The 23,589-nt window shown below is 44.0% G+C and overlaps 1 protein-coding gene across 1 annotated transcript in view; it reads right to left on the reverse strand.

The window, feature by feature from the left end:
* Positions 1-23,589, reverse strand: part of DISC1 (disrupted in schizophrenia 1) — a 289,071-nt gene that overhangs the window by 255,908 nt on the left and 9,574 nt on the right. The window lies entirely within an intron of this gene.

The following is a 23,589-nucleotide window of genomic DNA, read 5'->3' on the forward strand; positions in this document are numbered from 1 at the left end:
CACCACTCCTACACCATCACCACCACTCCTACAACCATCACCACCACTCCTACAACCACCCCTCCTACCACCACAACCACCCCTACCACCATCACCACTCCTACCAGCACCACTCCTAACACCATTCCTACTACCTCTACCACCCCTACCATCCCCGTAACCACTACCACCATCACCACCACTCCTACAGCCACCATCACTCTTACAATCACCACCACCATTCCTTAAACAATCACCACCATTCCCACAAACACCATCACCACCACCACCACTGTTCCCACTACCACCATTCACACCACCATCTACACTTTCACCTCCGGTATCATCAGCTCCACCACCACTACTACCATCACCTCCACAAGCACTCCTATCACCACTGCCACTAATACCACTACCATGGCCACGACCTCTAGAAAAGAGACAACTATCTAAATTTGTAGCTGTTTATTAAGATATATGAGTTGAAAGCACTTGCCAGTGAAAGAAGAACATTCTTTAGATTGTATCCAAGTAGCTATAATAAAGACAACGCAATAGAAATAGCAAAAGAGGAAATGCCACTGAGCAGCGCAATGAAAAATATCAAAAAGAACACACTTCAAAATATTTACAGTGACTATCTCTATACAGAAGAATAAAGGTTATATTTTTCTTTTGTTTATATGGTATATCTAAACACTTTAAATCTTTCTCCAATGACCATGTGTTGTTTAAGTAACTTTTCAATTTCCATTCTCAAAAATAAATGTAATTCCAACTGGTACATTCAGGCATTAGTAAGTAGGGCTCTGTCTGGGGTCAATTTGTATGGACCATGAAGCTGAACTGAGCTAGGTCCAAATTCCTGCTGGGGCACTTCTCATCTGTGTGAACTTTCTGATCTATACACTAGATAAGACTTTGTGAAAACATTAATGATGTAGAGTATGGAAATCCCCAGGCACACAGATGCTTCACAGTTATCATTACTTGTCGAGCCTGGTCATGCTAGCAAATTCAACTGTAAAGTACGTGCCCACTTACCTTTCAGTGTGACCTTGGATAGTCCTCATAATAATGGGGGCAGCAAGAGAGGACTTTATGGTTCCAAAGTGTGGTGTAGGGTTAGGATTTAGGAGCATGGGTTCTGAAGAGGCTGCCTCAAGTCAAACCCTGACTCCACTTTTTACTAGCTGCATGACCTTGAACAAGTCAGAACCTCTCTAAGACCCAGTCTCCTCAAAGGCGAAATGGACAGTGAAACTGGACCTACATGGTGACTTTGTTGTGATAATTGAGAGCACAGTGCCTGGCTCAGCATTTGCACACTGCTAGTGTGAGCGGTTGCCATTACTGTGCAGGGGAGAGGTATTAGATTTGGTTTAAAGGCCCTTTTTAAGTCAATTTGCTGAAGTTATGCCCAAATAGAATATGTGCTAAGAAGGCAGTTTGTGGGAAAACTGAATAGACTAAATCTCTTAGTGGCACTTCCCAGCTAATTTGGAAGCTTTTGTAAAATTCACAGCTCTTTCAACACATAAAATTAACATAACCTTGATATACTAATAAAAATACAAGGTTTTAGGAGCGATATCACCTAAAAACTGGGTTACAACAGAATATCCTTTCAAGGTCCCTTTGAATCCTTAAAATGCTGTAGGGTGGAATTCAGAACCCTAAGCCTAGAAGTCAGAACCTCTGTCTTCCCTTTCTAGGTTATGCAGAGAAAATGCAATCAATCAGACCTACACACAGAACTGTCATTATTTTTTCCAGCCATTTAAAAATATGTAAACTGAAAGAGAAACTCTTCTTTAAAATGTCATGGCAGGTCCTCCTACATGAAATATTTTTATGTCATATACTTCATTTTAATTGAATTCGGAATTTAGTCATCGCCAAGACAGGTTAATAACAGGCAACGACCTGTTAGCAATCTGGATGCACATCTGATAAAGGGACCAATTCTGTACACTGAATATTGAAGTTTATTAGGGATAGTCTACCTAAGAGAGGAATTAAAAGAATAATTCTTTACCGTATGCTACCATATCCCACTCCCAACATACCAACAAGACCATGGGAAATTTCTGGCAAGGAATTCTCCAACTTGTAGATTCAGGAAGTGAATCTTGGGCCATTTCCACATTGGCAGTAACTTTGCAAAATGACGCTGCTGAAACCCAAGTTTCCCCTTCATGGGCTCCTTTATCTTTGTCCATATATGTTAAAGGGCTTCGGAACACTTAACAGAGTGACATGCCTCTCAGATACTGGAGAGACCACTGGTACTGAGGTTATTTTCAGGAATCATACAAATGCCATTCATTATTTCTCTCTATTGGTTTTTGGTTGCACTCAGTTTTCACCATTAAACTGAACATGGCGTTCAATTAGTTCCCATGAATACACTTTTCATGAGTAATTTGCTCTGCTGGTGTTTTCAAAAGAAATTAGCCGGACACATCTGCTTGTCAGTGCTCAGAAACCACAGGCTCTCTCGCCTTTAATGGTAATCACTACAACCTATAATCTTTCAAAACATAATTGGTTTTTGTAGAATATTTTTTAGCACATTCATCTCTAATGGAATACAGCGTATTAGGGGAGCACTGTTGAGCAACCACCATCACCACTATTTAAAAATATATAATGCAAATTACATTGATGTAATATCCCTGTCTGGTATGGGCAAATGGAACACATCAGTGTTAGGAGGATTGTACTAAATTGGTCTCTGGCTAACGACATGGCAGCAGGAACAACAGCTTAAATTCATTGAGTGGCATAAAGGTATCTAGATAAACAGCATAGTCAAAAAAAAAAAACTTAGAAAATTAAATAAATTATTTCCACTAGCCTTAGCTATTCCAATTAGGATTAAATCCAATCAGAAGAAATAAAGCATGCTAGAATATTAGTTCCCTGGAACAAACTAGAATTAAGCTGTTTTCTTTTGGCTGAAGCACTACAGTATAAATAAAACAGTGAGCTTCAATTCAAAGGTGATGTTAATAGAGAGAAATCAAAAAACAGCAGCCAATGGTAAGAACAACTAATAAAGAGCAATTCTTCTAGCACACCACGAACCTGCACGTGTACTGGCCCCAGGCTTGCCTCTGTAAATACGAAGTTCTCCTTCCTAAAGGATGTACTGCAGGAGCTCTGCAAGACCATTAATAGAAGGACCTTTCCAAACACCTCAGATGCCATGCAGATTTCAAAAATGAAACTGAGTTAATGGGAACGTTTTCCAGAGCAAAAATGCAATCGTAACGGGATGCAGATGCAAAAAGGACCTCAGGTCCTTGGTAGAACCAACCGATTCCCGGTGTGGTTCCATATGGCAAGAAGTCATAGCCCTAACCACTAGACCCTCCACTGGTTAAGTGTAACTCCAAGGACAGAGATATAAAACCCCCAATTATAAAAATAAAAGAAGTTGACAGCTCAATGATTCTTACTTGGTATTGAAGTCTATCTCCTGGACCAGATGGAAACCTCCGGCACGTGCTGTCCGGGAGCATAAGGACTAAGCCAGGGGCCCCTGAAGGCAGAGGGTGAGTCTGCCTTGTTGATGGCTGTCTCCCCAGCACCTACTGAACTAGATGCTATGAAAGGCACTTAATATTTATGGAATGAGTGAAGAGTGCCGTATATGCTCTCAAAGAATAAATCTGGGCCTTATAATCCTTAAAACTAGCATCTTAAAGGTGAACAGCATAGATTGTATAAAACATTACCCTAAAGATAAACATCTAAGGATGCATAAAATGATTAAGTAAACCCTGTAAAGGGACGTGGTGTGATTCCTCTATCTCTACATAAAATCCTCTAGAGTAAGAAGAAAATCAAAACGGTAAAAGGATTTATCTGTTTAAGGGTCAGTAGACCCAGATTCTAGTCCTGAATTCATCCCGACCAACCTTGGGATCTTAGGGCCATTTAACCCCTCTAAGAACCAGTTTACTTGTCTCATATATAAGATTAATAATACTAGAACCACTTGGGCCACCAGATGATTGTGAAATGATGAGAAAAGAATGCCACAAACGGTTTTGAAAAATAAAAGTAGAAGGGTTGTTACAAATGTAAAAATGATTTCAAGAGATTGCTATGTTGAATTTAATTGCTTATTGGTTTGAATTTAATTCTACTTAAGTGGCATCCCTCTGAAACTCCACAGACATTCAGTGTGGCCCAACACCTAGAAGACTGTCGAATAGAGAGGAGTGAGAGCCAGCCTTGCTCAGGGCTTACTTTTTCACGATGTGCAATGCCCTGTCCCCACGCCTGCCTTGCTCTCCGTCCTCCATGCACACGTGTAGGCAGCACAGCCTCCCTTTAGCTCCACGGGAAACAGTGGTTCTGAACCACCTGGAAGTCATAAAGCTCTTCAAGGAACTCTGTGACACACTGATATGTTAAATCCCATCATACGCATGAGCAACAATATCAGTAACAGAAAATAGGAGTCCATTCTAGGTATGCAACATAAAATTACAGCAAAGAACACAGATGTCCCCCCCACAAAAAAAAAAAAAGAGAAAAAAACCAAGCTGTAAGACTAGTCACGATGGACAATTTCTGAGTTTTCCACTGATAATCATTTCCTACGTGTTCAACATTTCGTTATCTTGCAGGCAACAACAGCCAAGTGAGAGCAGACATGGGAGTGCCAGGTGTTTTAAAAAAAAAATTGTAAAATTGTTAACTACCAAGTATTAAGTGCATTATTATGCCAGCCCTACTCCTAAATTGATTCTATTAAGCATGAAAATGCTCTCTTAATTAGCAATCCCAAATAGTCACACCCCAGATTTTTGCAGGGTAGGGTGACATCTCACCACTGACCCTTATCTCTCATAGGCTAAGAGAGATTGTGGAAGTGCTATCTCCAGAAAAACTGTGCAGTCCACCCATTTCTCTTCTCTTGGTATTCTAAAACCACCTCCTGAATTAGACAGAGCAGGAGAGCAGCCTGCCATAGAACCACACCATGTGGCCACCTGCAGAACTGGTTTCGCCTAAATGCACTTTGGAGTGATACTATCAACCTGTAAGAACTGTCTTCCATGTCACTGCTTTTGAGAACATTGTCTTTTTCTATTGCATAGGGAGGAAATACCTCTTCCCTACTGTTTAGGTACCCATGAGGAAGGGCTTTCCCTGTGCCCTACCACTTTCCTCTGCCCAGAGAGAAGTGAGTTTCCTCATTGGTGAGTTTGGGTGCAAGAAAGAGCGGGAGTAGTTCAGTGCTTCCTCCCTCCCTTCCTGCTGGAGGCCAGATGCCCTCGGGCAGCACTCATTCTCTGCCCCTCCTGGAACTCAGGTTTGCAAAAGCAGGCCCCAAGAAAGGGGCACCTACAGCTCGCCTCTGCCTGCACCTGAGAGGGTGATTCTTATCCTGGGGTTTGGTGTTAGGAGGCCCACTGTTGCTCTATACCCAAGCCACAGTCCACAGTGCTAGCGTTATTGGTAATAAAGCTGATATTTAGATCTCCATTTGCTTTATGCTTTGTGTTATCTCTCGTTTGGTTCATAACACGGAAAAGCAAAAAGTTATTTTGGGGCTGTGCCAGTTATCAAGCTATTGTTTCTCACCTCTAAACCTATGTTTTCATCTTGTGTTTTGTGATGCTGGGGCTGCACCTCTGTAGACCAACCACATTTCTGACTTTGCCACCAGCTCCAGAGATGGGGGAGACTGGAGGAGGAAAAGGGGATATGCTCCTTTCTGTCTGCTCCCTGCTTTGGGCTTCCTGTTCCTGTCTGCCACTCCCTAGCAATGCTAGGCTACAGCATTTTGTTCCAATAGCTGCAGATGACTCCCGGGTGCAGTTTCTCCAGCCTCGTCTCCTCAAAGACACTGCCCCTGACCAGCCAGCATCGCCCTCTCAGGGCTGTGGATCCCAGCCCTATAGGGCCCTCAGCTGGCTCAGGCAGTGCCAACTGAACTTCGCCCAGCAAACTGGTAAAATGCCACCATTACTCTAGGATGTATTCTGTGGGTGCACAATCTAAAAATTGCTGGAGTTGATAACCAAGAGGGACCCATGGGTTCCCCTTAACTGTGGCCTCTCCATGCCTGATCACTGGGGACTTCATCTTGGCTGATGTAGACCTTGGGCTGACTCCCCACCCCACTTCTGCGTGACTATACCCCCTCTGTGGGTGCACAGTCACAGCAACAGGGCAGAGGGCAGGGGCCAAAATGGGCCATTAGGGACATGACGCACTGCTCCTGGAAGCAGACAGTGGCCCTGTAGCTAATGGAGAACTCTCCCCTGCAGTGAAGTGGACAATGATGAGCACTCATGATCCTGGACAGAAAGCCAACAGCACCTGGTGAGATGGGAGCGGTAAGAACAAAGCTCTGCTAGACACTTGGCCCTCGGAGTCACCCCGACAACTGTCCTCACCGGAGTGAGACTTGAGAGTGTAACGAAACCACTGAGAGCCTTTCCTGCTTTGGGAGAGGTGGACTTGTTAGGATTAATGCCAGAATTTCAGGGGAGGTAGGCCAAAGGTAAGAATGAAAGATACGAGGCATCTCATCATTTGAGGCCAGGATCCAGAGCTGCTTGGCCACCACAGACTGCTAAGAGTCTTCATTCTGGAAAGAGTCTGCCCGTGTCTGTACACAGAGGACTGAAGAAAGGAAGAAGGGAGGACTGTCCTGGGGAGGAGCTGGGATTAAGGCACTGTGAGGACTCTTTCCCTCTGCCCTCCTGCAGGGCAGGGTATTACACAGTTTCTACCCCTAGGTCAAGGGCTTCAGGACAACCTCCTTGAATTTTGGGGATATATATAGGCAGGGTAACCTGTTATCTCATTCGGGGCTAAGTGTCTGCTGTGTTCTAGACCCCAGGCCATTCCGCCGCCACCTTCAAGCATGGTAAGAAGTCCTTGGGAAGAAAGCAAAGTGGAGGGGTCGGAAAAAAGCAAAAGTCTCTCCCAGAGCCCCACTGTTTTCTGAAGAACCAGGGACTTCTAGGTTCCCAAGGAGGCAGAAGCCCTGGGCATCCCAGGAGATAGCCCAGGGATGCAGTGCTGCCCCCAATCCCTTGCAGAGCGTGTGCCAGTTGAGCATGCAAAGCCAGCTGAAGTACCAGAATAGTATTGTTCAAAATGCTGGTCCAACCCCTCAGCAGGTAATAATATCCATTTAAAGGATGGAGACCAACATCCATTTGTAATGAACAAGAATAGAACAAATACGATGTCGGAGTGGGCTGTGTTTTTGCTCCATGTGTATATAAGGTCATGGTGTATTTCTTCCTGGGTCTCACTGTCACAAACTATGAAAGCCACTGACCTAGAGAATTAATTGTCTAGACTTCAACACTGGATGCAATGAACTGCCACCAAATGTTTCAAGCTGTTCGGGTTAGCATGTGTGGCCTATCCCACAACCACCCAAAAAGAAGACAGAAACAAGGAGGGAGAGGTTGAAACATCAATTCTTGCCCTTCCTCACCCCAACAGGTGTAGTGGCTGCAGAAGTCTGTTTGCCAAAGTCTGTCTGCCAGGGGAAGAGGAAGAGAGGTGACCAGAAGCCTGAGTTTGAGAGTGACAGTAACAGTGGCTGACAGTGTAATAACCTGATTGACGAGACTAAGGCATAAACCAGAATGGGGCCAATATTTTAAAATGTTTGCTCTGCGCAGACCATTGGAGAAATCTGACGTAAGAGACATGCTATCAGAAATTTAACCTTGAATGTAGCCACGAGACTGCACAAAAAGAATGACTCTCACTTAAACTGGACTAGAAATAAGTTCTGTAAAAAGAATAAGTCCATGGCCTGTGCATCTGATCTCATAGCAACAATTCTGGAAGCGAGGGGGAAAGACTGTCGTCATACTACACACTTGACTTTGCAGGTCTTCCTGCCAGCACTTCCCGCCCGTATGTTCTGCCAGCAATTATAGCTGACCCTCGAACAACACGGGGTCAAACTGCACAGGTCCACCCACACATGAATTTTTTTCAATAAATACACTCAGCCAACTAGATCAGCGGATTCTGCATCCGAAACCAAGCGCAGATCAAAAATACAGTATTTGTAGAATGTGAAACCTGTGAATGCAGAAGGCTGACTTTTCCAGGGGTTTCTCAGGGCCAAGTGCAGAACTTGAGCATGCTTAGATGTTGGTGTCCACGGGGGTCTTGGAATCAATCCCCCATTGGACACTGAGGGACAAATGCAGTACATATTGCCACCCTGGGGAGAACGACTCCCTAGTTATGGTCCTAGAGGCTCTCAAATTTTAATTCCCATAACTGCCATTAATCATAGCATATTTTCCATTCACTTTTGGGTAGGGATCTTTTTCCCTACAAAAATCTAATTATTCAAACACAGAACAATCATTGTTTTTCATCCCACGACAGGGGACTGGGAAATGCATTTGGAGAAGTGGTGGAAGTGGGCAGAAATGTCCACTTGACTTTTCTCCAGCCCACGGCCAGCATCCGAACAGCCGCTACCCCGAAAGGAAGAAAAAAGGAGAGAAAACAAAACGCCACCCTTATCTTAAATGAGAATACTCTTCTACCTGGATCCTCTTTTTCTTTTCATGATGTCTAAAGAAGTAATGGTTGAATCTGTGCGGATAACTGTTTGTCTTGCTTTGTTTAAATCTGGGTGTCTCATTAATAGCAGCTTGGTTCAGGATGTTGAGATCTGCGTGGTGCATCCAAAACAATTGGTTCCAGCTGCCAGGAAGAGAATGAATACCTCTAAGTGGAATGGACACAGAATAACATCCTTGACTGGGACTAACAGTGTTTGAAGCACTCTAATATTTATGCTGGAAAACACTTGTCCCAGTGTGGATGAGTAGAAAGATCTGTTTCATAGCACAGTAGGCTGAGCAAAGCTGTGCTCACTCCCATTAGCATCAGATACTGTGGTCCTTCTAGGTTGAGCACCTCTAGCATAACTGTGTATTTGCACATTCAAAAGTCAAGCTTCCATCATATATGAAAAAGAAGACTGGATTTGAGAGAAATCTCTTCCTACCTCTCAACAATAGTTTCTGAATATCTGAGATATTTTTTAAATTCCTTAAGGCTGTGCTTTTTAAGTATTTTTCTTTGCTTCTTGGGTTTTTGTTTGTTTGGTTGTGTTTTTTGTTTTTGCTTTTTAGCAAGGGAACTCTTTTTGAGATGAAATCTTTCAGGACTAACAGATAAAAGCCAGGGTACCCCGATGCTCTGGATGGAGCTTCCCTTTCAGCCTCCCCTAGGGCAACTCCGTGACTCCTCAGAAAATGGCCTTCTAGTATTATAAAGAAAACACATAGATCCAAAAATGTTGAAGAGCTGCATATATTGCCAACTCCAAGTTGCAATATTTTGTTACTGCCCCAAGTTCAAACAAGTGAATGTTTCACTGTATGAGGTCTTTAAGAAAAATAAAAGATTTATATCTTTTGACACAGTTTTGATATTTCTGATTCCGTAAATATGCATAAAATATTAATCTCAGAGAGATTTACTTACTTGGAGCATGAAGCCAAATCCTCAGCTGTGGTACTAGGGTTTTATTAGACTTCTCACTTTCCAAAGCATTTTTTTTTTATATTCTCTTCTATTTTTTTTCCTCTCATAAAAACTTTCCTTTTTTTTTTTTTTCATTTGTGGTGTGGAGAAGATTAACAGCAGAAAACATTATCCATAGCTCCCCAACCAGAGACAGCCCCAGTTAATATGTTGACATAGTTCCTTTCAATCCGCACAATGTTCATATGTGTTATTTCCTGTTCCTCACATCGGCCCGGCAAGGAAGGAAGGGCTAAAGTTACTGTACCCATTTAGCAGATGAGGACGTGATTTCTCATGTCATGGTAGACGTGGCTCTGGGAAATAGCTAGGAAAAGTGCCAGGATGGCATGGCCACTTTCCATTTTTAATTTTCATAACTAGCACCCACAGTTGCTGCTTACTCCAAATAAAAATGTAACCCTTCCACTGACTTCCTGAACAGGTAAAGTAAATTACCTGCGGTTATCAGACACAGTCAGTGTCGGAACAAGGGACACAAGCTGGGGCGGAGGAAACGGGGCCACATTTCCCACCCGGCCCTGAGCCACTCCTGCCCCCAGACCATGCGGGACAAACAGCAAACTTGCAAAGAGCTCACATTGCAGCCCTCACGCGGAAATGCCTCAGGGGAAAATCATCCCCTGGGAGGAAAGGAAAAGAAGGTAACCACGTGTGGAGAAAGGCAAAAGCAAAGCATCAGAAAATAGAAGAAAATGTCCCGGGATGAAGGCGAAAAGGAGAGAGACCTAACAGAGACTGGAGCAGGGTGCGCAGAACACCCCAGTCGTTGGCAAACAAAAGTTCATTATGAGCAAATCTCACTTAAAAATAAACTCCCAGAGGAACTAATTAGACTAAACGCTCTGGCAGTGACTTGGGGAGCGGTGGTTCCTAAGCCACGCTGTGCACGCGGGCGCTGCGCTCTGCAGCTAGCAGGGGCTGCATGGGGCCGGCTCCTGTCAGGCTAGGTGCTATCAAGCCTGTCAATTGCAACTTATTTTGTGTCACGAGACAAGCCGGCACATTGTATAAAGGTCAAGCGGAAAACTGTCCCTTCTGCTACATCACTGTCATCAGCTGCTAAAGGTCATTCCACCCCATACACGGCTGGGAGGGAAAATAACTTTGTTTGTCTACTGTGAAATATGAAAAAGTCCCTCCACTACAGGCTTTCTGGTTTCTCTCTGCTCTCAAAAGACATTAATTAGGCACTCCATGGTAATCTAAGACAATAACCAGTTTGCAAACAAATTTGAACAGGAAAACACAAAGACAGGAGGTTAAAAGGACTACCTACCTAGACCCATAATATCTAAATATTTCACTAGTGAGTATAATTATAGTAACTAACATTCACTCAGCATGATATGTAACCCAAATAGGTAGCATGCACCATCCCATTTAATTTTCCAAATAACCCTGTTATTGCATTTTACAGATGGGAAAATGGAAGCTTGGAAAGATGAAGTAACTGGTCCAAGCTTATACAACTACTCAGTGGCAGAACCTGACTTTGTTGTTAGATTTTTAACTAGGCTGACCCGAAAGGCTTTATAATTATACTTTATAATACTATTGTTAGTAGAATTATCAACTATTGATAACATAATAGTGATAATAATAATTTGTAGATAAGATATATTTTGAGCATTCATTCATCCAACAACTATTTCTTGAGAGACTACTTGGACAAGGCATTATGCCGGGTGCTGAGAATAAAGTTAAAAGTAGACAGGGTCTCTTTCTCTCCCCAGCAAGCTTACGGTTCAGGGGGACAGCCGACAGCTATATTAAAAATGTATTGATAATATGTATGAGGATAGAGAAATAATGCAAATTGCGCAAAAGAAGAGGCACCGAAACCAAGTCTTGGTGAGCTAGTAGAAGAAGGGGGTGGTAAGTGCAGGCAGAGAGACAAAACACTATGGGACGAGGCAACGTGCCTCCAGGAAGTACTGAGGGACTCAACAGAAAGTTGCTTGCAGTGGGGGAGGAGTGGCAAGAAGTGAAGTTAGAAAGTTAGGCAAGGGACAGGGCAGGAAGGTGGTTATTGCAGGACAAGTTTAACATTTGCCCTGACAATGACGTCAGTCATGGACAGAAGTGAGGTAGAAAAGTGATCATAAATGGACTTTAGAAAGATTGGCTACAACATGAAAGAGGATCTGGAGGGGAACAAGAATAGTAACCAGGGACCCATTAAGAGACTAGTGTGTTTGTCCAGGCAAAACCTGATGAGATCGAAGGACAGAAGACAGAGAAATTTAGGAGACAAAATCTAAAAGGCCTAGTGCCTCCACGTCCAGGGAGAGGTGAAATCCCAGTGCAACTCCCAGTGGTTCTTGCTCGAGTTGCCATTCATTACAGCAGGGGGCTACAGCAAGAGGAGCAGGGCTCAGCTGTCACAAAGATCAGGGATTTACAGAGGGAGAGCAGGAAAAAATAGTCTTTGGACCTTAGGTTGGACATTCTACACAATAGTATTGGAAAATAAAGTGATGCCACCAATTCTTTTTTTTTTCTTATTAATGGAGAGATCTATCAGGAAACGTGCAATGAAAACATTCTCAAGCTAGGACGAGCAGGCAAATGGAGTAAGGAGGTCAAAGAATTGTTTGATGTGTGTGTTCAAAGAACACATAGTATTGAATGGGGTTCAGTTTGTAGGGTTTGGAGACTTTGGACAACAAGAAGGTTGCTGGGGTGATCTCTCTTCTTCACTGGTTTTTATTTTTATAACTCCACTCAGTTCCTACTCTAAATACATGCCTGGCCACCTCGGTCCATGAGATCTATCTTTCCGCACTGACAAACAGGACCGAAATGGCCAGTGAAGGACCCCACACTTGTGGCTTGGTGAGGCAGAGGCAGGAGAGGGAGGCAGAACTTGGATTTTCTGGCTGCCTCAAACTGTATCAAGGCTCCTGACCACACAGTCAGCCAAGAGACCCCCTAGCTACCAGCACCAGCCCCAAAGCAGAAAAGAATAATTCCTCCCATAACTTTCTACTCTCAACTCATGAGGTGCCCTTTGGGCCTTCCGAGTGTCTGCCTCCCTTCTACTGAAGACCTTGATAAACCTTCAAATATTTATCTACCATAAAGGTTTTAGTTTCCAAGTCCTGCGGGAAACTTATTCAGATTTCCCTAGATAATTTGAGAAATAGTTGGTCACGAGTCACCTCCCACAGACAGGGCCTCTAGCGTAGCTGATGTAGTCACACTATGCTTTTAAGCCCTCATTGACTTGGGAGTAGGAGCTCGGCCAAGGAGTGGGCAGAGAGAATAGCCGAAAACAAGCTACAGAGCTTGTTCAATCTGGAGGGAACAGCCACTCAAACTTTTCTCCTCATGTGCCCCTCTGCCACCCAGAATGTGTTAGTAGAGTATTTGTTGCCTATTTTTTAATTAGATGGGACACAAGATTTAATTAAGTGCCTGGAAAGTTTATAAAAACAAATGAGCTATCCACAGATGTAGCACTCAGGGTAAGGAGTTCCACAAAGGAAGAGCGGCGCCATATCATTGCTATTATGCAGTGGAAATGGACGCCATGTTTGTAAATGACTGTTTTATTAACAAATGCAAAGATTCAACAGGTATCTGGGGATTGCACCTTAAGCCTCCCTGCCCATGAAGGGAAAGGTCACAGAACAGCAGAAGCCCTCAGAAAAATGGACAGAAAACAGAAGGCTTTCCACCCCTCCTTCTTCAGGCTCATCTTTAGAACTCCATACAAATACCATTTTCTTTCTCCTCCTTCCTGTTCTTTTCCTTCCACTCTCAAAGTCAGGGTCACCAATTCTCTCAAAGCCCAGCAGGGCTTCCATCTCATTTTCCCAATGTCATCCAACAGAGTATCAGGCAGAAAATGAGAGACTTAAGGTCATGAAATTTAGACTGCAAGAGGAAAAAAAATAGTTTGCCATAGGAAGACGTGAAACATAGTCAAGCTTCAAATGCTTCATTATAATTTGCATGTTTTAATATATATTGCTTTACCTCATTTCCAAATTTTTTTGCAGCTTGAAAGAAATCAGGCTATGTGCAAATAAGCCTCTTATTGCCAAATAGAAAATGAGAAGCCAAATCATTCCATCGTATCTTCTGCATGTTATTGGCGCTAACTGCTGGTGGAGAGATTTTTCAGAAGCATTCACACTTTGCACCGTGTTTTCTAACATGTAGCACCCAGGGGTAGGGGGTAAGTGGTGGTTACAGAAAGAAAACGGAATAAATAATTCTTCAATACCTGTGCTCCAGGCACTGTGCCGTCATCTCATACACATCATTATCGCATCTAACCTTCCACCCACACAGCAGGATGGGTATTATTATCCTTATTTTATCCAGGAGCAAACTGGTGTTCAAGGATGGATGGAGGAACACCCATCCTTATGGCTGCTGCCACACTGACAATCTCACATCCTTATCCAGTCCTCTTCTCTCTCCCAGCTGAGCGCTCCTCGCCCAGAAGTGCCAACTGTTATTAAACATTTCACAGCTCACTGTTTGTAGATTATACCCCCAAAACAATACATAAAAAATTAAAACTTAATAAATAAATAAACACTAGTTAAAATTTTCACAGCTCACAAAGGTGTTTTTAAGTGGTGACTACCCCAGGCTGAATGAATTATTTCTAACTGTCACTTCATGTAGACATAGAAGAGTTAATTCTGCCAAATGAATTCATCAGTCAGTCAACTCAGTGGGAGGAAGGGGCCCAATCAGCCCCACACTACAGAGATGTGATAACCAGTTAACGGGTTGAACTTTTCCTGAGCCCAACACACAAAGCCACCCTAAACACTGCCACAATCACAGATTACAAATCAAAGGTTACTTTGCTTCCTGGGGAAGATCAGGACAAAAATCTCTGGAAAATTTGTAACAAGAGGCAACTTTAAGCTACTCTGTAAGATGAGGTTTGGGGAGGAAAATCTAATTTTCTTCCCCAACGGTATACAATTTGCCATTGTTTCCCATCATTCAGCAGAGTTCTTGGAAATAGTAGGCATTCAGTAAATGTTCCTTGACTAAATGAATGAACTCTGTACAGGGTGTTTTCATTTTAATCTTCTTGCATACTTTTAACATCTCTCATTTTGCGATTCATAGGTTGCTCTCAATGATTCTCCATTGCTCCGTGCGTATGTGTTTCACTGGGCGGTAAGTATACTAGCTACTATTTTTATCTGCGAGGCACCAGTTCCTCCACCTTCTCCTAATAGGCATACCCCATCTCATCACAGAGACAGATAGACAACCAGGCTTGGCCAATCACAGCACTTCACCGCTTTGGCTATAGTAATTGGTCAGGGGAGTGAACACCTGAGTCAATACTCCCCTGGAAGTTTCATGCTGGAGCCAAGGAGGGAAGTCGCCCTCTTCTCTATTCATGGTGTTGTTAATGCAAAGAACTCCACATGGAATAAAGTGGTGGGAACATCTGAAAATATGCCCACAAATTCATGGATACTCCTCCACCAAAAATGGTCTAATTCCTCTCCCCTTGGAGATGGGCTAACTTTGGTGAGTTGAATAGATGTGTAATACTACATAATTTTTTAAGATGGAGTCATAAAAGATACTAGAGCTTCCTCTTTCTCTCTCTCTCTCTCTCTCTCTCTCTCTCTCTCAGTATGCTCACCGCCATGCTGTGAGGAAGAGTACCATAATATACAGGCCTAAGAGCCAGGCTCTTCTCTTAGCTAGCTGTGGGAGTTTGGATAAAACAAAATGCCAAAGATGGCCAGGCTCACTTATGGGCAGAGTCAACAAACTTACTCATATCACAAAAATCTGGTTTCTTTTTTTTTTTAACTTTTCTATCATATGTCTACATATGACTACAGAATGGTCAAACCAAATTATTCAAATTTTATAGAAACACCTGAATGAGCTTAGTATTTAGCTCTGTTCTGAGTCCTTTAGGCCCCTTGTTATGGGCCAAATTTTGTCCCCTCCCCACAAATTCATATGTTGGAGCCCTAACCCCAGGACCTCAAAATGTGACTGTATTTGGAGACAGGATCTTGAAAGAAGTAATTGAGTTACAATGAGGTCATGAGGATGCATTCCAATCCAATATGACCAGTGTCCTTATAAAAAAAGGAGATGAGGACACAGGTGAATGCAGTGGGAAGCCCACCTGAGGACCCAGGGAGAAGACAACCGTCTGTAAGCCAAAGAGAGAGACCAACCCTTTTGACACCTTGATCTCAGACTTCCAGCCTCCAGAACTGTGAGAAAATGAATTTCTGTTGTTTGAGCTGCTCAAGCTGCTTAAACTTTGTTATGTACTTTGTTATGGCAACCCAAGCAGACTAAGACACCCCTCCTGTTAAGTGAAAATCAATCATTTGTGCCAAATACAGAGATCATTTGGACCTAATGGTTGTAGTGGAAAGCTTCAGTCTTGATTAGGTGTTTGCCTCTGATCATAGGCACAGCCCTTCCATTTTTTTTTTTTTGAGACAGAGCCTGGCTTTGTTACCCGGGCTAGAGTGAGTGCCATGGAGTCAGCCTAGCTCACAGCAACCTCAAACTCCTGGGCTCAAGCAATCCTTCTGCCTCAGCCTCCCGAGTAGCTGGGACTACAGGCATGCGCCACTATGCCCGGCTAATTTTTTCTATATATACATTTTTTTAGTTGTCCATATCATTTCTTTCTATTTTTCAGTAGAGACGGGGTCTCGCTCTTGCTCAGGCTGGTCTCGAACTCCTGACCTTGAGCGATTCACCCGCCTCGGCCTCCCAGAATGCTAGGATTACAGGCGTGAGCCACCACGCCTGGCCACCCCTTCCATTTCTGTTTCCTATTTCTCAATCTGTGCAAAGAGGAGAAAGACTTTCAAAAATCTTTGAGAAGTAAATTAAAAATTGTTGACATTTCTAAAGTCCTAAGTGCCCTCACAGAAAGGCGACTACTCTGAACCAGAGAGCTGGCTCCAGACAGTCTAAGTCACTGCCTTGTCCTGTCTGGCCACCTTCTGCAGAGTGGGTGAGTTCCTGGGGCCCAGATGGAACATTCCCTCAGGTAAGCTTGCCCCCCTGGGATCCAAGCCAGACTCTAAGCTGCTCTAGGAGGGCAGCAGAACCACAGAAAACCCAGGAGATCAGCTTCAAAATCAGTCTTCTAAGTGCAAGAGGGACTTCCCACCCAACATTCTGCCCCATCAACTAGACTCCACAGCACGAGAAGCCTGTGTCATTTGCAGATTCTCACAGGCAGATACAAGGGAAAGATGTTGTGTCCACTCTTAGCATGACAGCCTTCTGCAGCTCAGCTAACAGGAAAGTATGTCCAAGTTCCAACTAAGCACCTATATAGGGAGAGGAGGTAGAGGGAAAAAAATCTTTGTGTTTGTGTTGCTTGGTGTTTTGCATTCAGCAGCACATCTAACCTTAGAGCTATTGGGTTTTATCCTGGATAATGTTCCATGACAATGCTCCAAGCAATCCTTACAGGACAAATGGATTCCTCACAGTCAGAGAATGCAAAGCAGTGTGGCCACATTCTCAGAGAGGAACATACTGTGACACAGCCATCAAGATGTCTGTGCCACTGTGCTGCTACCTCCAGAGCTGCGGGAGTTCTAAGAAATCCCACCAAGACCTAGAAAGAATTTAGTGTGCACTCAGAGGGAACACCAAGGAGAGAAGGCAACACACAGAAATCACATTTTATGCTACCAATGAGAAGAAAATATATTATATGCAAATAAACTTTTGGGTCTGTGCACAGAGCTCAAATCTCAAGTAGGTGTCACCCGATTCATTGTACCCTTAGCACCCATGAAAAATGCCAACATTTAAACCTGCAAACACAAATAGGAGATGCTCAAAGTCACCAGTGGCTAAGATCTCTGCCTAAGTTGCAAAACTGTAAATTCTCCTGTAAACAGGGAAAGAAGCTAAGACAATGCAACCACGCTGAACTAATGACATTTTGTACAGATTCTTTTTCGATGATGTGCTTATCTTAACATATAGTTCATCTCCCAATTTTTAAGTTTTTGGTTAAAAGAAGAGGAGGCATACATATAAGCTTTTCTGAGAATAATGCTAAAGGTTAAAATTAAAATAACACAAGTATTAATTTCCTAATAGACTAATTTTTTAGATAAAATGTTGGAAGTTTTCCTGGTGCATCCTGGCATGGAGTGTTCATCGGTTCGTTTCCTAGTTGTCATGTAAATAAGAGTTTCCAGAATTCAGAAACTTCCTAGCTAAGCTTTGTCCTCCAACTTCTACAGAGTTCAGACTTCCACTCTGGGAGACGAAATGTTCCAGACCCAGCGGAGACAGGAGGCAAAACCGTAGGGCAGCCAGAGCACACAGCCAGTCCCCCTCTGAGCAGCTTCTGTGGCCTCGATGGAAAAGCAGCGGCAGCAACGATTCCTCCCGTGGTGATCATGGGATCTAATCAGACGACATATGGGAAAGTGCCCAGCATAGAACAGAACTGCGACAGGAGTCACATGCAGTCACCAAAGAGAAGAGATCTTGATAAATTTTATCTTTCACAAACACCGATGTACCAAAAGGACGTCTCTTCCTTTACTGAGGAGGTTTCCACGTTTGTACGTACATGCACAAAGTCAACATTGTGATAGTGCATTGTTATGAAGTCAAATTTCTGATGTCCATGGAGGCAGAAGAAAAGTCTGTCCCAGTTCTTAGAGAGAAACCAGTTTGCCTCTGCATTTGTCCTCTCTGAGCCCCCAGCAATTGGACAGTGCTTACTAACATTAAGGGCAGATCTTCCCCCCTACCCTCACCATCGAGCCACTCAGACTCACACTCATCTCCTCTGGAAGCACCCGCGCAGACACACCCAAAATAATGCTTCGCCAGGTTTCGAGGTATTCCTTACTCCAGGCGAGTTAACACCCAAAATTAAATGCATAAGTCCACCCCTTGTCAATGTGGCACCCATGCACATCTCCTTAGACCATGCTTAATTGCCAAATAAAGACACTAACAAGGTACTAGTCCCACTTAGCATGACGCACTATCCTGTGTACAACTGAAGATGCACTAAATCCCTTCCTTAGAATTCAGCTTCCAGGATTTTAACATTCAGGATTTTAACCTTTCAAGATGGTGATTTTCAGGATTTTAGACTTTAGGGATTTAAACTTTAAGAATTTTGATCCTTAGGGATTTTAACCTTTGGGATTTCAACAGTCAGGATTATAACTGTCCCCGCTGCATCAGCTATACAATAAGACAAACACATCACAGGAAAAGGATATATGCAAAATGCCATTTTCTTTACTTGGTTGCGTTATCTCAGCTTCTCCTCCCGTTTACAAGGGAACTTACAAGTCCGTCAGTTAAGGGCAGAGATGGTGGCCAATGGTGACTTTGAGCATCGCTCATTTGTGTTTGCAGGTCTAACTTGGCATTTTTCATGGGTGCCAATGGTGCTGCGAGGCTCATGACACCTCCTTGAGATTTGAGCTGTTGATTTTTCTTTTAAATCAACAGATTTGGGTGTTATCTCAAGACAAGGGGATGCTGTGAGCAACCCTGATAGCAAAGGGGGGAGAGCTCTATAAAGAGCAGGAAAGAACTAGAATGTTCCAAAGTGCTTGGGTTCAGGGAGGGAGGGAAGTGCCTGTTCAAGGGAGCGGCAGGTGGAAATTTTGCCTGTGGCCACCTTTGCTTTTTTCTCTGTAGACATTTTAAAATGGCGATTTTGCTGGGCCTGTCTGTCTGAGCAGACTCCAAATGCAGTCCACTTTTTAAGTCAGAAGGAAAATAATACAGGTTGGCACGAGTGGCATTTCTGTTCTATGGGCCCCACATGGCATCTACCTCCCATTGACTCTGGCAATCTGGGGGATACAAAAATGGCCGGATCCTATTCAATCTTGTTTTCCTCTTTCTAGCCTGGACTGAAATGCACTGCAGAGGAACCGGTGGCTTTCTGCCGTGCTCAGTCACATATACAGTTCTGTGGCACGGGTTCTGCTTCTAACCACGAGGCTCCAGGAAGCCACTCGGACGCCAGGCCCTGAGGGAGGTGCAGGGCAGGATCCCCACGAAAGGAAGGGGTGTCGGGTTGGGTAATTTGCACACCATCCCCGAAGAGTAACTGCAGAGAGAAAAATCTTATTCAAGACAGAATTCAGAAAAATGGAGATTATGGTAATTTAGACAAGAGCTGGTCTCGCCCTGGAGTGTTTTTATAGTTGGTCTCGGCTGCGATCATTTTTCTTTCAATGCCTCCAAATGTTTATTATGCTAGAATTTTGTCATAATGGATATGAGTTGAGACAAAGGATCAAGAAAGTAATTCCATGCTGGCGACTCCAAGAAGGAAATTCTCAACAAGCAGGGCAAAGCTGGCTGTGCCATTTATCGCTGAAATGCTGAATTCTGGAAATTTTGCTCCTTCCTCCTCAACAATCTCCCCTTGCTCACTTCGGAAGCAAAATGGCATGCATGGTCACGAGTGGACCTGGGACGTGGGCAGTCAGGGGGACATCGTGGGCACAAACCAATGCAGGAACAACATGGAAAACCATTCCCCACAGAGCCTGACTCCTCATCTCCAACGTTTGGACCACAATTTCTCTCTGTAGGACTCCGAGGTGTCGAACTTGCCCTCGGCTGACCACAGGCACGAGACATGCATTAATGAGTTGAAACTGATAGAGCCTCTTGGAGAAAGACCCTAAGCCAATACCAAAAGGCATTATTCTTTTTTTCCCAAGCCCTCCCAGCCTTCTGCAGGCATATAAGGAAATATTAACTTTACTTCCCTGGCGAGGGAGAGATGTAATTAGAGCCCTGAGAAGGTTTCCCCACAAGGCATTAGTGGGTAAATTTTCCAGCACTTTGATGAGATAAAACATGGAACTTTCCATTCTGTGCCAATTGCTCCTTTCTCTGGAACACAAAGTCATTTTTATGAGTGAAACTAGAAAAAAGAAAGATTTAAAAAAGCAACAAAAACAAAGGGAGATAAGATCGCCCGCTGGTTTCTCCTGGCTCTTGGATTCCAGCAGACCCCTTCCCCCGAGACACAGCCAGGCTGCATAGCCACTCCTAACAGTGAAAAAGAAGCAAGTTCCAACATAGAGTATGAATAATAAAAATCTCAACAATTCTGCAAATGTTTATTAGTAACCCTGGATAAGGTAGACTGGAAAAGAAACTGGATTCGAATCCTATTTTAACAAATATTAAAACAAATTCTCCACCTCAATGTCATCCAAACTTTCCTAATGACTTAGCGATCAACGTACAAGAATTTACTGACCACTTACTATGTGCAGGGCTGAGCACTGGGCCCTGCTGTGATCCATTTCAGATAGCAGCCAGATTCCAGTCTCTTTTCAAGCCAGCCAGACTTCTGGATGGTGGCTAGCAGCAACAGTGCCTTTCCTACCTCTTTTCTTCTGTAGAATGCCCTGCCAGCTGCATCACACTCATCCTTCAAGACCCAGCTAAACTACCACCTCCTCCATATCTCTGATCCTTCATGCACCCCAACCTCTGGCAGAAGTGATTTCTCCCCTTCTGGAACTCACTTTGTGGTTCCTTATTCTAAGGGGCATGTTATGCATGGCTTTTTATCAGTACCGTGCACTGTGGCGTCTCCCCTCCTGATCTATATACTCCTTGAGATGTGAATCTCGAGGATAGCATTTGGCGCGTCTTTATAAATGGCATTGTTTTGATTCCTTATACGCCATCTTTACTCAAAGTGTGGCTCACAAGCCGGCAGCATGAGCAGCATTTAGGAGCTAATTAGAAATAAAGCCTCAAGCCCCACCCCAGACTGACTTAGCATCTGCATTTTAACCAGTTACCGACCCAAGTGATTCATACATACATCGAAGTCTGAGACGCAGTTATATGGAGTGGATGCTTAATAGATATTTTTCACATAAGCCAACTTCTGCACATAAATCTTCCCCCTCGTGCACCCCCACCCCCACCCTGGTCCCTGCAGATGAGCCGGGGATTGATCCCATCTTGAAATGGCAAGAGTCCTTTCTCGCTGCTCACCCCAGCTTGCCATTCATGGCCTCTGTGCATTCAGGTGGCAAGTCATTTATTAATTCCCTCACACATTTATTGAGTGCCTACCTGCCATATGCCAGGCACTTTGCACATTTCACAAGAACATTTGCCTCTCAACACACTGAACCAGGTTTACAGGTTTGGAGTTTCAATGGAGCAAAAGCAGTATGTGAATCAGCGTGTTAAGTGCCTAGCAGGGTGTTTGTCCACTGCATGGACTCCTTGTGGGTGGGGAGGATGCAGCCCACAGACTAAACCCCCACCTCCAGGACTCGGCTGGCTACTCCCCGCCAGGCCTGGCTCTCCATGGAGTAAACCTGCACCACAATTCTCAAACTTCAGCGCACACCCCAATCACCTGGAAGGCGTTTGGAAATACAATATGATGAGCCCACCATCTGACAGTGACGTACCAACAAGAACGAAACCAGGCAGAAAGACTAAAGAAAGATGCCTCCATTCTTTCAGCTTCCCTGATGAGGTGTGTCCTATGAAACTTCGTTCCCTTAGGTGTTGCAGAGATGTTTGGGAACAAAGACTGAAGAAGTGAGGTTTTGGTTTAATGAAGCCCATGGAGAGAACCAAGTGAAGAAAGTTCACCAGGTCCTGAGGACAAAAAATAGGACACGGTTTTCTATTTGTGTTGCAGGCTTTGTGTGCCACAGTGTCGTTAAAGGTGGAGGGACCAAGACTCAACCTATGGCAAGGAAAATAAATCTGTGCAATGGTGGGGAACTTCAAAACTAGGTTTAATTGTCTCACAGACAAAAGTCAGTGGGTGAGCCTTGGTCTGGGAACAGCTCATTTGCTCTCTGTCTACAGCTGTGCGCAGGGCCACAGAGCCTTCGCTGGGGCTGTGGCGGTCCTTTCCCTGGCCTCAGACTGGCTTCCCCTCCCAGGCCCCTCGTCCTCCACCAGCATCAAGCATCCTGTAGGAGGAGGAGTGGGAGAGTTTAAAGGGTCCCACTCTCAGCCCCAAATCCTTCTCCCTTCCTCCCACCCCGTCCCATTTCCAAAACCAACCTCAGTGGCATATGCAGTGAGTATACCAGACAGCGTCAGCTCTGCACAGTCCTTAGAACAGGATTTTCAACCTCCCTTGGAAATCACTCACCTTATTCCTATAGTGGCCTGATTCCAACAGCTTGTGACTTATTCAGTGAGAGTATCAGAATACAGACCAGGAAGGTTGAAGTCCCATGCCTTGAAGGCTAACCAGTTTCAAAAAGAATCCTTAAATGTACATGCCATTTCCAGACCAACCCTGGATGTACACCATCAGGAGTACCTATCAAGTTGATGGGTGTCTGGGGGAAACTTAAAGTCATTTTAAGCCCTCTCTCCTTCTCACGCCCAGCAGAAATCGGTGTGAGGTCTTGCACAATCAGCCTCTAACACCCTTAAGATTCCTCCCAGGCCAATCACACCTGAAAGCCTTCCTTTGACTCAGTCTACCCTGTGCCCAGTCAGCCCCCATGTTAGCTCCTGTCTGCTTCTCACCCAACTCCTATTTTGGTGCCTCGTTTTAATTCTTTTTTCCCAGCTTCTGACCAACTCCTCTATCTTCTGGCCTCATGTTGTAACTTCTCCTTTCCATATTGAGTATTTTAGGCCATGTGTGTGGAAATTTGATGCACGTGACCCCCTTTAGCACAGCCTGACATCTCTGGAATTCCTATTTCTCATAATTCTCATCTCTCATTTCCTACTTCTTGTCCCAGAGAGTATGAAGTCGGAAAGCCCCACGAGGGCGCATATCTACTGGCATCACAAGGGCAGACACTGTGTCTACTCTCACTGCCTGCCACATTATCTAGCACATAATAGGTGCTCAACAAATCATTTTTTGGGTGAATGAATGAACTATAGATATATCATACCATGTCCAGGCAAATGATAAGTTAATGTAATTTTTATTGTGCAAGGACTCCAAGTGTTTCTGGAAAATCAACAAAGTGGCACTGATAACCCAGAGGTCAGAAACTGCTTTGAAATACACAAAACAACAGTGTT

Source organism: Propithecus coquereli, unplaced genomic scaffold (genome assembly GCF_000956105.1).
Source record: "Propithecus coquereli isolate 6110/MARCELLA unplaced genomic scaffold, Pcoq_1.0 Scaffold66, whole genome shotgun sequence".
NCBI classification, from domain to species: Eukaryota; Metazoa; Chordata; class Mammalia; order Primates; family Indriidae; genus Propithecus; species Propithecus coquereli.